General features: G+C 44.4%; 1 pseudogene; it reads right to left on the reverse strand.

Moving 5' to 3' along the window:
* Positions 1-11,154: 11,154 nt before the first annotated feature.
* On the reverse strand, positions 11,155-11,898 carry LOC131897048 (small ribosomal subunit protein eS6-like; annotated as a pseudogene).
* Between the last annotated feature and the right edge of the window lie 2,117 nt (positions 11,899-14,015).

A 14,015-nucleotide genomic window follows, 5' to 3' on the forward strand; every position in this document is an offset into this window, starting at 1 on the left:
TCTTTAGGTTGGAAAGTTTTCTTCTATGATTTTGTTGAATATATTTTCTGTGCCTTTGAGCTGGAATTATTCTCCTTCTTCTATCTCTATTATTCTTAGGTTTGGTCTTTTCATGTATCCCAGATTTCTTGGATGTTTTGTGTTATAAATTTTTTTGGATTTAACATTTTCTTTGATTAGCGAATCTATTTCCTCTATTGTATCTTCAATACCTGAGGTTGTGTGTTCCATCTCTTATATTCTATTGGTGATGTTTGCATCTGCAGTTTCTGTTTGCTTATCCAGTTTTTCCATTTCTAGAATTCCCTCAGTTTGTATTTTCTTTATTACCTCTATTTTAATTTTCAAGTCTTGAACTGTTTCCTTCACCTGTTTGACTGTTTTTTTCTTGGCTTTCTTTAAGGGATTTATTGATTTCTTTCAATTTTTTGTTTGTCTTTTCCTCAGTTTCTTTAAGGGCCTCTATCATCTTCATAAAGTTATTTCAAAGGTTGTTTTCTTTTGCTTCATCTGCATTGGGATGTTCAGGTCTTGCCGTTGTAGGACCACTGGGTTCTGGTGGTGCCATATTGCCCTTTATGAATTCTTATACTGTCATTTATCCATCTGTTCTTCCAATTGGAGTAGGTGGTGCTTGTATAGGGACTGCTGATGTTGGTGGATGGTTGGCCAAAGTGGGATGATGGGGTTTGTGAGGTTGGGTGGTAGAGTGGGTTGTAGAGGTTATAGAGTCTAGGGGATGTGGGGGGTGTTGATGTAGCCTGCCAGCAGGTCTCTAACCTATTGGCTGGTTGCTGAGGATTGCTCCAGAGCAGTGGGGATCCACCAGAGTGAGGGGCAGGGCCCAGCTGCCTTGCTGGGGCTGAGATGAGAGGGGGAGGGGCACATGATATGCCCTGGGGCTTGGGGCCTGGAGATTGGTGCTGTTTACTTGAGGGACCATTCACTCACTATTCTTCCAACTGGAGTAGATAGTGCTTGTATAAAGGTCTTCTGATGTGTGGTGCATGGTTGGCCAAGGGGCAGTGATGGAGTTGGTAGGTTTGGGTAGCAGAGTGGGTCATAGAGGTTACAGAGTCCAGTGGGTGTGAGGGGTGTTGGTGCAGCCTGTCCGCAAGGTATCTCACCTGTTGGCTGGCTGCAAATGTAGCTTCTTAAGAAAACAAGTGCTGAGGTCAAAGTATCTTCTCCATGCAGGTCACCATGCTCCCAGATAGGATACACAAAGCATCCTTCAGGCTCCTGGTGCCAGCTTCTGTCCCAGCTGAGATCTCAATTCAGGATGTATTATTTTGGTTCTTTCCTTAATACACTCTACAGAAGAAATTTGAAGAGAGAAAATGTAGACCAACTTGCTAGGAAGGAAAGGAGGACAAGGTCTGAAAGTTAAAGGAAGGTTGAGCCAAAAGAAAAACAAACAAAAAAACCCCCAAAAAACCAAAAAACAAAAAACAAAACCAATGATATATAAGTACACAACAAGCTGGTGGGGAGGAATTTGTAGCTCAACTGCCAGTTAAAGGATCTTGGCCACTTATGCATTTCAGGGTCTGTTAGTGAAATTCTCAAATAGGTAGAAGAAAACATTTCACTCTGTTTAGATAATCTAACGTCCTCAAGGGATGGCCTACCTAGAGTGAATAGGAAGAAGTTGTTCAAAAGGTGAATATCCATGGTGTTTATCATAACTGCCTTAATGGCTACACACATCTTGGCTCATTTAGTCCTCACAAATTAGTTTTCAAGGTAGGTATTATCTTTACTTTTTAAAGAGAAATCAAGAGGGTCAGTACTTGAAGGTTACTCAGTTGAAAGGTGACAAAATGTCAATTCATTAGTTCATTCATTCATTTAACTCATTGCCAGGTTACACACATTTTCAAGCAATTACTTATGTGTATAGAGGAACATGTAGGCTCTTTGTTTTCTACATATGAGGACTTCTTATTTGTGCTCTGTGGCACCGCAGGACAGCTGAGCTGCTGAGACCCCCAGGGTGGGGAAGCCCTCCTCACCTCCCCTGGGCTCACCTGGGCTGATGAGCAGGCCCAGACTGGCTTGCTTTCCTCCAAGTTTCATGTGAGTAGAAACATTTCTTTCTGTCACTGTGAAAAATGTTAGAAAACCCTACTTTAACAGCTGGGTTAAAAAATTACAGATGAGTGGGAGTATGCACTTTTCATACTTTATGAGGAGATCTTAGTCTTTTCTTGGTTATTTTTGAACAGATTTGATTTTTTTTTATTAAAAATTTAACATATATTAATTGAACCTGTTAATGCCTTCAGGGTGATTCCTAAGCCCTAGTAATCACTATGCTACTTTCAAGTTAACTGTCTTAGCTTCTATGTAAAGAGAGAGAGAGAGAGAGAGAGAGAGAGAGAGAGAGAGAGAGAGAGAGAAAACAGCATTTGTCTTTCTGTGTTTCAGTAACATTCCTTTACAGGGTTAATTGCTCTTTTCAAGGAAGCTCATCACCTTCCACCTAAATGACTGGGTTTTCAAATTTTCACTCTTCTTTCCTTACTCCAGGTTGGTTTCCAACATGTGTGTGTATGACCTTTAGTGGACCTTACTGACAGTAGATGAAGGTTCCCCTCTTGTTTCTATGAACCTGCTTTTGTGCTCCCAGAACCCATTGCTGGTGTTGTTACCCATGCTGAAGTCATCAGTTGTCAACTGTGGGTATTGGTTAAGCAGTGGCACTCATGGCTGGCTGCTGCATGTAGTGGCCATGCCGACGGTGGAGAGTGCTGGTTGGCGGAAGAATCATGAGCTATAGTTACCTTTCTAGAGCTTTATTGGGAGAGAGGGGTAGGGAGAGAGAGAGAGAAAGAGAGAAAGAGGAAAAAAGAGTGCACAGAGGGCATGCCCGCTTTTTAGGCTGGGACGCCCTTGCAGGCTAGTGATGTAATTAAGGACATAATCCTTACAGTGGGCCTTACTTTGTCCTCCATTTCAAGAGTCATGGTCTTGAGGCATCTTACTCCTCACTCGGTGCCTTCTCGGTTCTTTTCCTGTCTGTGTTCTATGCTCTCATTAAGGCTCATGGGAATATTTGGGTTGCCTGTACATCACACATCAGCCATGAAAATGCACCAATCCTGTCTCAGGCAATCTATATAAACTCTTCTCTGGATTATCCTGTGACTGTGTACTGAGGCACTGAGTTCCTCTCTCTGAAGGAAGCCCCAATGGCCCTCTAGCTCTACCACTTCCCAGCAGGTGAGGAATCTGGTGGAAAGATAAGAGGGCATGTCCTTTTCTTAGACCATGCTTTGAGTGCCTGAGATTCTGGAACTCCTGTGAAAATCTCCGTAAGCTTGCTTCCAGGCCCTGTGTATCTTTTCCTCAGCCACCAGTGTGCACATTCTGGGTGTAAGAAAGATAGAGGCCACATGGTAGGGATGTCCATGGCAACCCTCATGTGGTACATGATGGAGAAAGGAGCAGAAGGGACACAAGTCAGACGAGAGACCACTATATAAGTTCTTATGTACCATGGCAACTCCTCCCCGTATTAAAGTGTACTCTGCTCTGTGCCAAACTGGATGTGATGCTGTGCTGGGTGACATGTCTGGGTGCCCTCTGTACTGTGTCCAGGGAAGCTGGCCTCACATTCTGGTGTCTCTGGCTTCTCTTTATATATTTTTTTATATTCCTGACAAATCCAGTAATCCTTTCCTCAACGTGGGTTCTGGATAGGTGCTTATGGCTGCAGTGGTCACTGAGATGGTGAGAGGAGGCTCACCATTTCAGAATGTGGCTGACTTTGCCTTTTCTGAAACCTCTCCACACTTCTCAGTGATTTCTTTCCATGGCAAAACTTCACAGCCAGATCTCAGAAGTTTGCTTTTGTTTAAAGGAAAGTGTGTGGAACCTTGATTTCTCCACTATCTGACTAACATCAAGCTATACCACTTCAGCAACTTGACATTGTCACAATTACGGTATGATCCGTGGGTTTGTTTCATTGAACAAGATAAAGACTTGCTTTGTTACTCTCAAATACATGTCTTAAATCACATTTAGATACTTCTTATGCATAATAGAACATACACAGATCTTGACTCACAGGAGAAATGCAAATAGCAGTATCCCAAGCCAGTTGCCCTTCTCTATGGTTAGCTTGAAATGCACCTACTTAGAAGGTCCATTGTAGAGTATTTAACTATGTAAAGGTGTGTTGCATTTGTTTATGCTGTGGAGCATTACTTTATGTGAAGGTGTGTTACATTTGTTTATGCTGTGGAGCATTACTTTATGTGAAGGTGTGTTACATTTGTTTATGCTGGGGAATATTACTTTATGTGAAGGTGTGTTACATTTGTTTGTGCTGTGGAACATTACTTTATGTGAAGGTGTGTTGCATTTGTTTATGCTGTGGAATATTACTTTATGTAAAGGTGTGTTACATTTGTTTGTGCTGTATTTGTTTAATCATGTAAAGATATGTTGCCTTTGTTTCACCTTGCCTGCCTGGGGCACCTAATTGTCTAATAAAAAGGTGAACAGCCAATAGCTAGGCAGTAGAGGGATGACGGGGCTGGTGGGCAGAGAGAATAAGTAGGAGGAGAAATCTGTGCTCAAGAGAAGAATGAAGACAATGAGAGAGAAAGAGAGGGACATCCTTGGGGCCAGAAGCCAGGCAGCCACCAGCTATCCAGACACCGGAAGAAGCAGGAAAGTAAGATGTATAGAGAGAAAGAAAGGTAAAAAGCCTTGAGGCAAAACATAGATGAAGAGAAACAGGATAACTTAAGTTACAAAAGCTAGCAAGAAAAGGGCATAAGATAAGGCCAAGCATTCATAACTAATATTAAGTCTCTGTGTCATGTTTTGGGAGCTGGTTGGTGGCCCAAAAGAGAGCTTGCTACAGTCCATAGCTCAGAGTAAAAAAGAAGAAGAAGAAAAAAAAAAGCTTATCCAAGACCTGCTTTTCTAGGTGGAAAATATATATTTTTCCAAAAATAGATGAGTTGTCCTAGGGCAACTGACATCATAGGATGTGAAAATGTTTTAAATATTAATTAAACCATCAACTATCATGACGTACCAAGTGTGTTCTAGTTATTTCCAGATCCTTGATTTCAGGTTTATGTTATTCTAAAAGCCATGCTCATTCTCCTGAACTGTCTTAGCTTTCCAATCAGGTCCGTTGCAGTTTAAACCTATTTCTTTCTAATCTTCCACTTTTTATTCCCTTTGATCCATTTCTTCATTTGTTGGCCATGTCTGAGCTTGATCTGATTGATGGTTCATTCTAATGCTTAGCCATAGCTTTTATGAACCAGAGCCTCTGAGTTATTCTAAAGGGCCCAACCTTCCCAGGTAGAAGTCAGTTTCCTGCTGTTGTTTCCAGGCCTTTTCATAGCATAGTTGGCATTGGGCTTGGCTTCCTTAAAGACCAGTGTAGATGTAACCAACCGTCTTATTAAATAAGAAACTCAGAACCAATACAAAGAAGAAAGCCAAGAGATCAGAGCTAAGAGCCTTACCCATCTGCTGCAGCTAGCCTCTTCATCCAAGAGAGACCTACTTCCTGTGTGTTTGTCTTTATATAGACTTTCTGTTCTGCCTTCTCATTGGTTGTAAACCCAACCACATGACCGCCTCGTCACTGCCTGTTTGTACAGACCTCCAGATTGTCTATGGTTGGTATTGAGATTAAAGGCATGTGTCTCCAATGCTGGCTGTGTCCTTGACCACACAGAGATCTACCTAGCTCTGCCTACCAAGTGCTGGGATTAAAGGCGTGTGCCATAGCTCTGCTATGGCTTGCTATTAGCTCTGACCCCCAGGCAGCTTTATTTATTAACATAAAAATAAAATCACATTTCAGTACAAATAAAATATCACCATAGACCAGTAAATTGTGTGCTCCCATTCATGGAGTCTTTGCGGCCAGTCATTCCCAGGTCTTCAGCTCTGGTCCAGGCTCATTTGAGGAGCAGAGTTAGTAGCTGCTCCAGCATGGCTCATCCCTCTAAGTAGGTGATCCCTCAGAACTCCAGGGAGTAGAACTCCAGAGAGTAGCCCTTAGCCTCTGGGGAATTTGGGCATTCTTGTCATGTTCTTTGGTGTCTTTTGGCCTCTCATGCAGGAGAGAAGTGAATCTCACAGTGGTTTCCAGTAGCATCACCATCCATCCCTTCAATATGGTTCGAAATCTGAATTCTTCATTCACAAATACCAGGAATCTGCAGTGACGTAGATGAGCTCAGCCACCTGTGTTCTATCCAACTATCCAAGGGATCCTGATTTTCATTTAGGTTTGAGAACCAGTATTTGGAGAAACGGTCTCACCTATCGGCCTACGAGCTGTTCACACTCCAGGATGATCATGGCTCAGCTTTGTGCACCAGGATGCAGAAGGATCTTCTGAACCTTGCTTGTTTATGGTGGACAAAACTGGATTTGCTGTTGATTTTGAGATGTTTAAGGACCAGAGACCCAGGAAGCATGAGCCTGACTCCTAGTAACAGCTGTCACCTTAAGTCTTGAAGAGTTTTAGAGAAAACTATAGATGAACAAGAAGAAAGAAACAAGTGTGCACCTGTGTGTGTGCGCACACTTGTGTATGTGTGTGTGTATGTGTGTGTGTGCACCTGTGTGTATATGTGTGTGTGTGTGCACCTGTGTGTGTGTGTATGTGTGTGTGTGTGTGCACCTGTGTGTATATGTGTGTGTGTGCACCTGTGTGTGTGTGTGTGTGTGCGTGCACGCGCGTGTGTGTGCACATATATAGACAGGTTGTTATTGGGTGTCTTTATTACTCTTTCCTATAAGTTTTTGAGCATCTCACTGAAGCTGGAGCTAACTAATTCATCTAGGCTGACAGTCCAGTAAGGCCAGGGGTCCTCCTTTTTCTGTCTCTCCAGTGCTGGCATCATAGGCCAGTGCTGTTGGGTTTGGCTTTTTAATATGGATGTTGAGGATTTTGTGGGGTCCCACAGAGACCCAGCTTGTGACTTGTTTTCATCTTGACTCAAGGTCGGAGAGTCTGAGCTTGTTTTCCCCTGCAAGGCTGCATAACAGGATGTTTTGGCCAAAGGCATGGTTATACTTCAAGGCCTATTTAGAGGATACTTTGCTGGAAGGCATGGTCACTGGATCTCTTGAGCACTAAGGAGGTGTTTACACTTGATTGTACTTTGTATCTTGAACCGTGATGTCCTTCAAAGGAAGAGGTCTTTTTGCCCCCCCCCCCCCCTTGCTTTGGGTATATAAAGGCTGTGAGTAATAAACTCAGGGTCTGCAGTATTGACCCAGAGCCTCCCGAAGCTATCCTGTGTCTCTGTCTTTTTCTTCATCTATGTCTATATTTCATAGCTTTCATTTCCCAATTCCACACCCCTCCCCCCCTCTTTAGAACCCGTTCCACAGGTTGAGTGGGACTCGACAGGATTTGAATTTAGGTCTTCAGATTTGCACACAATAATCACATTACTAATTGAGGCATTGCCTCAGGAACCTCTTTATTAAGATATGACCACTGAAGCCCAAGAGGAAGCTTTGTAGGCTGTGGCTCAGTTTATGCAATTTTGCCTTGGTGCCTATTTGGTGTCCTCTCTTTTGACAAATGCAGATTACAGGTCACATTGCTGTGGGAATGATGGACATGAGGAGAGAGGGCTTATGAGTTACTGAGAGTAAGTTTGAGAACTGCCCCTGGCTCACCCTGTCACTCAGGCTGAATGGGATGGTGGGTCAGAAAGGGAGGGAGACGGCTCTTCACAGGCGTCTTTCCTGTGTGAGCTCAAAGGGATTAGTGTAAGCCCTGACCTAAGAACAGGGGCTAACACTTATGGATTACTTACTCCATACTAGCCCCTGTTCTGAGTGGAGAAAAACAACGATTGATTTGCCCGTTTTTCAGTGGAGAAAACTGAGTTGCATGGGTATATTATTAAAGTAACAAAACCAGTAGCAGGCAAAGCCAGGCCGTTAGAACCTAAAGCCTGATCTCGTAACTACTAGGCTAAATTGTTTTCCCTTAAAAAGTGCATGATGCCTAATTACTGGTTGGGTGCAAGTGGTAGGGGAGTGTGACATGGACAAAGAAGGGACAGGTAGACACACACACACACACACACACACACACACACACACACACACACACACTGTCTCTCTCTCTCTTTTCAGTAAAGCCACCGTTTGTCTACATTTCTTCTTTTTCTTTTTTCTTTTTCCTTTTTTTTTAATGTCTCACAGCACATATTGGGTGCTTTGATGGAGACTTTATTCCTCAAGTTACAAATAAGGCAGTGGCCTTCAGGAGGCTGAGTGGCCGCCAGGGGTGATCATTCAGCTGTCACAAATTAGGTCCCAATTCTCGCTGTTGTTCTGGCCAGTGTGTGTGCTCCTGGGCATTCATGCAGCACACCCTCCCCATGCTTTCATGGCAGCGACCTATTTCTGACTAGGCTCACACAGAGAGGCCCTTAACTGACATGCCTCAGTCTTTTTTTTTTTGGGTTTTTTGAGACAGGGTTTCTCTGTGTAGCTTTGCGCCTTTCCTGGAACACACTTGGTAGTCCAGGCTGGCCTTGAACTCGCAGAGATCCGCCTGGCTCTGCCTCCCGAAGTGCTGGGATTAAAGGCGTGTGCACCACCACCCTGGCAACATGCCTCAGTCTTAAGAGAAGTTAATGCCTTCCCCTCCCAAGATATACATATAATGGGTGAAATTACTATCTGTTGTACCAACTTCTAAAAAAAAAAAAAAAACCCATCCCAGTGGTGGAGCACCTCTCACTATACCCAGGAGGGTGTGCAATGGTCCCAAGAATCTTCTGGGGCTTGGCAGTGTCTCCTTGTAGCTCTGGAAGTCCAGACAATACACCCAACAGACACCACATAGATACAGAACCCTGTGTTAGTTCAGGCAGCCAGGGCTTTCTCCATTTCATCCTCTACAAAATATATGAGGCACAGGGAAACATCTGAGTGACTGAGGACATAAGCCAGATTAATTGTAATTTATTGAAGGGAGGAAAAAAATGAGGGAGAAATTCCATGTCACCAATAGAGGGTGAGTGAGGAAAAAAGTCAGTAAGAGTCCTCGTGTTAGATGAACAGACCTTAGATGAATGACGGAATTTGACATAGGGAATTATTGTCCAGAATCCACCCAGATGCTAATGCATAAAGGGAAAATTCTGGAAATACAGTGCCAATTAACTCAGGTCTCTATATGATACCCCTCTAGGACTGGCTAAATGTAAATCTACTTCCCGCTTGCTAAAGTAGACAATGTGCTAGATTTGAAATTAAAGACCTTTCCTTTGTACCTCTGCAATTGCCTTTATAACATGCACAGGCAAGCTGCTTGTTCTAGCTGTTTGTACCTTTAGCTCTGAGAGTTGTGGGGTGTTAGCTTTGCAGTGACTGGACATTTTGAAATGGAAGTCTTTGAGAGTCAGCAGTTAATTTTATTGTCTACATCTTTATAGGATTCAGTTTATTTCTGAGATATTTTCTTGCTTTAAAAACTATAGTAATTAACTCCTTATTATCAAATAGAAAAATATACAATTCTAATTAATAAATTAGTTTCTCTTTGTTTCCTTTAAATAAGTATTAAACAAATATTTTGGGCAAAGTGGTGCATGCCTTTAATCCCAACACTTGAGAGGTAGAGGCAGGTGGATTTCTGTGAGTTTGAAGTCAGCCTGGTCTACATAGCAAGTTGTGGGGTCAGCCATGGCTATGTTTTGAGACCCTGTGGGGAGGTAGGGAGGATCTGGGAGAAGGTAGGGGAGGAGAAACTGTAATCAGAATATTGTTGGTTAAACGACTCACTGCTCGTGGCTGCCGCAGACTGCGGCAGCCATGCCGGCGGAGGACAGTGCTGACTGGAAGAATCACAGGCATGATTACCTTTTTAGAGCTTTATTGGGAAGTGGGGGGGGGGGAGAGAGGGAGGGGAGAGGAGGAGAGAGAGAGAGAGAGAGAAGAGAGAGAGAGAGAGAGAGAGAGAGAGAGACAGACGGAAGGAAGGAGCGGAAAGGAAGAAAGGACGCACAGAGGGCCCACCCGCTTTTTAGGCTGGGACGCCTCGCAGGCTGATGATGCAATTAAGGACCGAATCCTTACATCCCAGACTTTCGCTTATTATAAAAAAAACAGGTAGATGGGAATAGGGGCATCGTTCCTCTCAAAAACTGCTTCCAGCTGACTTTTGGATGTCGGTTGGCTCTGGGGGGAATGGAGAAGGGAGTTTTCTGAGGTAAACCGGTGTTGTGGAATGTTATCTGTCATCTGTTTGCTCTGGAGACATGTATCCCTCTTGGCTGTGGCTGGGAACTTTTTGTTTGACAAGATGCTGGTGACACAGAAAAAAAACATAGAGAGATAAAAGAATCATTACTACTTTGTGTTGACATCTGAGGTAGATCTGGCCTGTCCCTATGGATTTTGAAACATGTTAATCTTATCAGAGACAGATTATTTTAAAGTACCTGTTTCCTTTATTAGTTTGGCACCCAGGAGACAGGTATCAATTGTTAAAAGCATCTCACAGTAATAGATGTATATATTGAAGTCTTTTTTGTAGCACCCAGACGCTTTTGGGTCTGGGGGTGTAAATACCTTTTAGCTGTTACAGTTTCTTACTTGGTGATCTCTGAACTCTGGTTCTGTGGTGGTCCTGTATCACTGGCTGAACAGTGAGTTAGAACAGGGAACTGGGAAGAGAAAAGCTTGTGGTGCATGAGAATTTATTTTTTTTTGGAATTAGGGACAAGGCAAAGATCAGGGCCCTGTCTGTATGCACATGAGAAACACAGGCAGTGGATCTCGAGTGAAGCAATGAGCTCTTATTTTAGGTGGAAATCTTTTTTCATTAAGTAACTCTGAAAGTGTAATTAAATCTGGTGAGGTGGTAAGGCTGTCCTCTGTACCCGACAATAAAGGAGAGGTGATATCCCAAAACTCCCAGGACTCAGTCAGTGGCTCTGGTGTCCAGAAGGACAGAAACGGATCGCTTCCCTGCTGCGTTCTGGTTCCCTGCCATGTCTGTAGCCAAGCCTAGGTCTGCTGGAGGTCTTAGCTTGATGTACCCGTGCATCTTGGTGCCTGGGGGCAGTCATCCTTCTAGGCGGCACTGTCTTTTTTTTAAGGTATGATCATTTATTTGTTACCCTTAAAGACTTATTTTTGACTGGACTCAGACTTAGAAGCAGAAGCTCTCAGAGAGGACAGCCTACGTCTCTTGGAGATCTGTTCCTGGCACTTTTCTTTGGCTTCCTTCATTCTCTTGGCCAAAAGTTTAGCATATTCTGCAGCCTCCTCCTTGTTTTTCTTGGTTCATTGTTTCTTTAGAGCAATATGACGGTGTTTGTGTTGCAAGACATGTGGAGTAACAAGACGCTGAATCTTGGGGGCTTTGGTCCTGGCCTTCTTACCTTCTTTGTTTAACGGCTTTCTGACCACGTATTGGCGGACATCTTCTTTAGAGAGATTAAAAGCTTTCGGATTCTGCTAGCTCTTTTAGGTCCCAACCGATGAGGCACAGTAGTATCTGTCAGTCCAGGAATATCCTTCTCTCCTTTTTTTACAATAACCAAGTTGAGAACATTGAGATTGGCATCCACGATGCATCCTCGAACAGACTTGCGCTTCCTTTCTCCAGTTCTCCTTGGTCTATAACAAGAATGCCCCTTACTCAACAGCAGGCACACTCTGCCGTGGGTCAACATGCCTCGCTTCATGGGAAAACCTTGTTTGTCATTCCTGCCACTGATTTGGACCATGTAGCCTTCACTCTTCACCCAGGGCGTCAGCAGCCACTTCTGTGGCCATGCGCTTCTCGTAGAATGTGTGAAGCTTGTGCTCATCGTCCACTTTGATGAGTTTCTGACAGCCAGTGGCAGGGAAGGAGATATTCAGCTTCATCTTGACACAGCTGACCGCCTAGGAGGCGCCATAAAAAAGAGACTCGACTTCCCTCTAGGCGGCACTTTTAACAAGGCTGTTGATGGCCTGGTGGGGCATTTGCTAGCCTGTGGCCTTTTCCTCACTTAAGACAGGGACCCAACAGCTTTTGGGAGTCAGTGAGTGCCAGCACTTGGCAATTTTGTTTTCAGGCTTTTATCTCTTCCCTGGCACACCTTAAATGCCACAGATGACTCTTTGGCCTGTGGGGTCAGGAGCCTTGCTCTCCAGATGCTTAAGTTTTAGTCGGGAGGTTTGGGGAACAAGAGACAGATTTTACTCCATGTCCTGAATTTTTTTTTCTTTTCCTGATGATTGGTGGCTTAAGGACAGCTTTTGGAAGATCTGCCAGGGGGCAGACTATAAACCCATCCTTTTGGAAGACTTGTCTGAGGCTATAAGCTGATTTTTGGCTTAAGAGCCATCCTGACTACTGTAAACTTATTTGTATGGATCTTAGCCGCCTCCAGACCCGTCTGTGCTTCTCAAGGCAGTTTGAGAATGAGTGGGTGGAGTTAAGGTGAGTTAGGGCGAGTTGTAGAAACAGCCCAAGGCCGCCCATTTGAGCCTGCCCACTGCCAGCGGAAGTCAGACAGAAAAGGTTTCATGTGGCAGACGCACAAGTGGGGAAGGAGAAGGGTTTAGAGCTTTAGCAGAAAGCTTGGGGATAAAGTAACTCTTATTTGCCCATTTGCTGGCAGAAGTTCTTGATACTCTGTTATGCAGCCAGGTTTACACTGTTATGTGGTCAGGTTTAGTGGTGCCTGCCCCTATCCGCCAATGTAGGTGGCAAATGTGTCCGCCCCTTTGTCCCTTGGCTGTAGCTGAGAGAAAAATAAAAAATTAAAATAACAATCCGGGATCAGACTACAATCTCGGGCGTCCCCAAGAGTGGAGAGAGATCTATGAATCAGCTCAGGTCATGAGTCCTCTTCATCAAGGGATCATGAGGGCTGCAACTGTACTGCAGTTGGTCCACCCAGTAGACCCGAGACAGCATTTACTTTCCCCGTCAGGAATGAAAATATGCCTGCTGTTGCCAGTACAGCCCGAGGACAACCCCTGGGGTGTCCGTCGCAAAGAGTATAGCTCAGACTACAGGCGCGAGAACTGCAGACTCACTGTGGTGACGGTAGTGGTAGCTGTGTGGGGGTCCAGCGGAGGCGGCGAGGGACGTGCGCACGCTTGCGGTCTCGAAGTCTCGCTGGATGGGGGAAGAGGTGGCAGGCAGCAGCGGTCACAGCATGGCTTTGGTGCTCGGTGGTGTATCCGAGTCATGGCACCAATGTTGGTTAAATGGCAGGCTGCTCTTGGCTGGTCGAAGCTTATGGCAGCCATGCCGGCAGAGGAGAGTGCTGATTGGAAGAATCACAGCCATGGTTACCTTTTTAGAGCTTTATTGGGAGAGAGGGGGGAGAGAGAGAGAGAGAGAGGAAGAGAGAGGGAGAGGGAGAGGGAGAGGGAGAGGGAGAGGGAGAGAGAGAGAGAGAGAGAGAGAGAGAGAGGGAGAGAGAGGGAGAGAGAGAGGACAGATGAAGGAAGGAGCAGAAAGGAAAGAAAGGATGCACAGAGGGTCCACCCGCATTTTAGGCCGTCACAGTCTGATGATGCAATTAAGGACTGAATAATTATAAATATATTATATGTTTTCAATAAAAAATAGTTGGTAAATCTTAAGTAAAAAAAAAAAGGACAAATATTTAAAGAGTGTTGGCTTGTAGAGTCACTCTATAACCAACCGCTCCTTTGTCGGTTGCCAACTTCTCAATAGAGGGCAGAATCGGGTGGATAAGCATCGATTTTACTGATGTCCTGGGAAGAGACGATGGAAGTTGGTGACAAAGCAAGTGTGCAGAGGAGCCTGTGTGGTCGCTACAGGAGTGTGTGGGTTCACGTGGGTCTGTGGAATATGACACAGATAGGGCATATTTATTTACTCTTTTTTACAGTTTACATAGTTAATTTCCGTACCTTCAAAGCAACCTAAAAGGAGCTCGCAGAGACCAAATGCCAGGTGCAAATTACTTGAATGGCCAGGTACCTCGGTTTTCCGGGTTTCCTGGACCAAGTTTTGCATA

The sequence above is a fragment of the Peromyscus eremicus genome, chromosome 20 (assembly GCF_949786415.1).
Source record: "Peromyscus eremicus chromosome 20, PerEre_H2_v1, whole genome shotgun sequence".
Classification (NCBI taxonomy): domain Eukaryota; kingdom Metazoa; phylum Chordata; class Mammalia; order Rodentia; family Cricetidae; genus Peromyscus; species Peromyscus eremicus.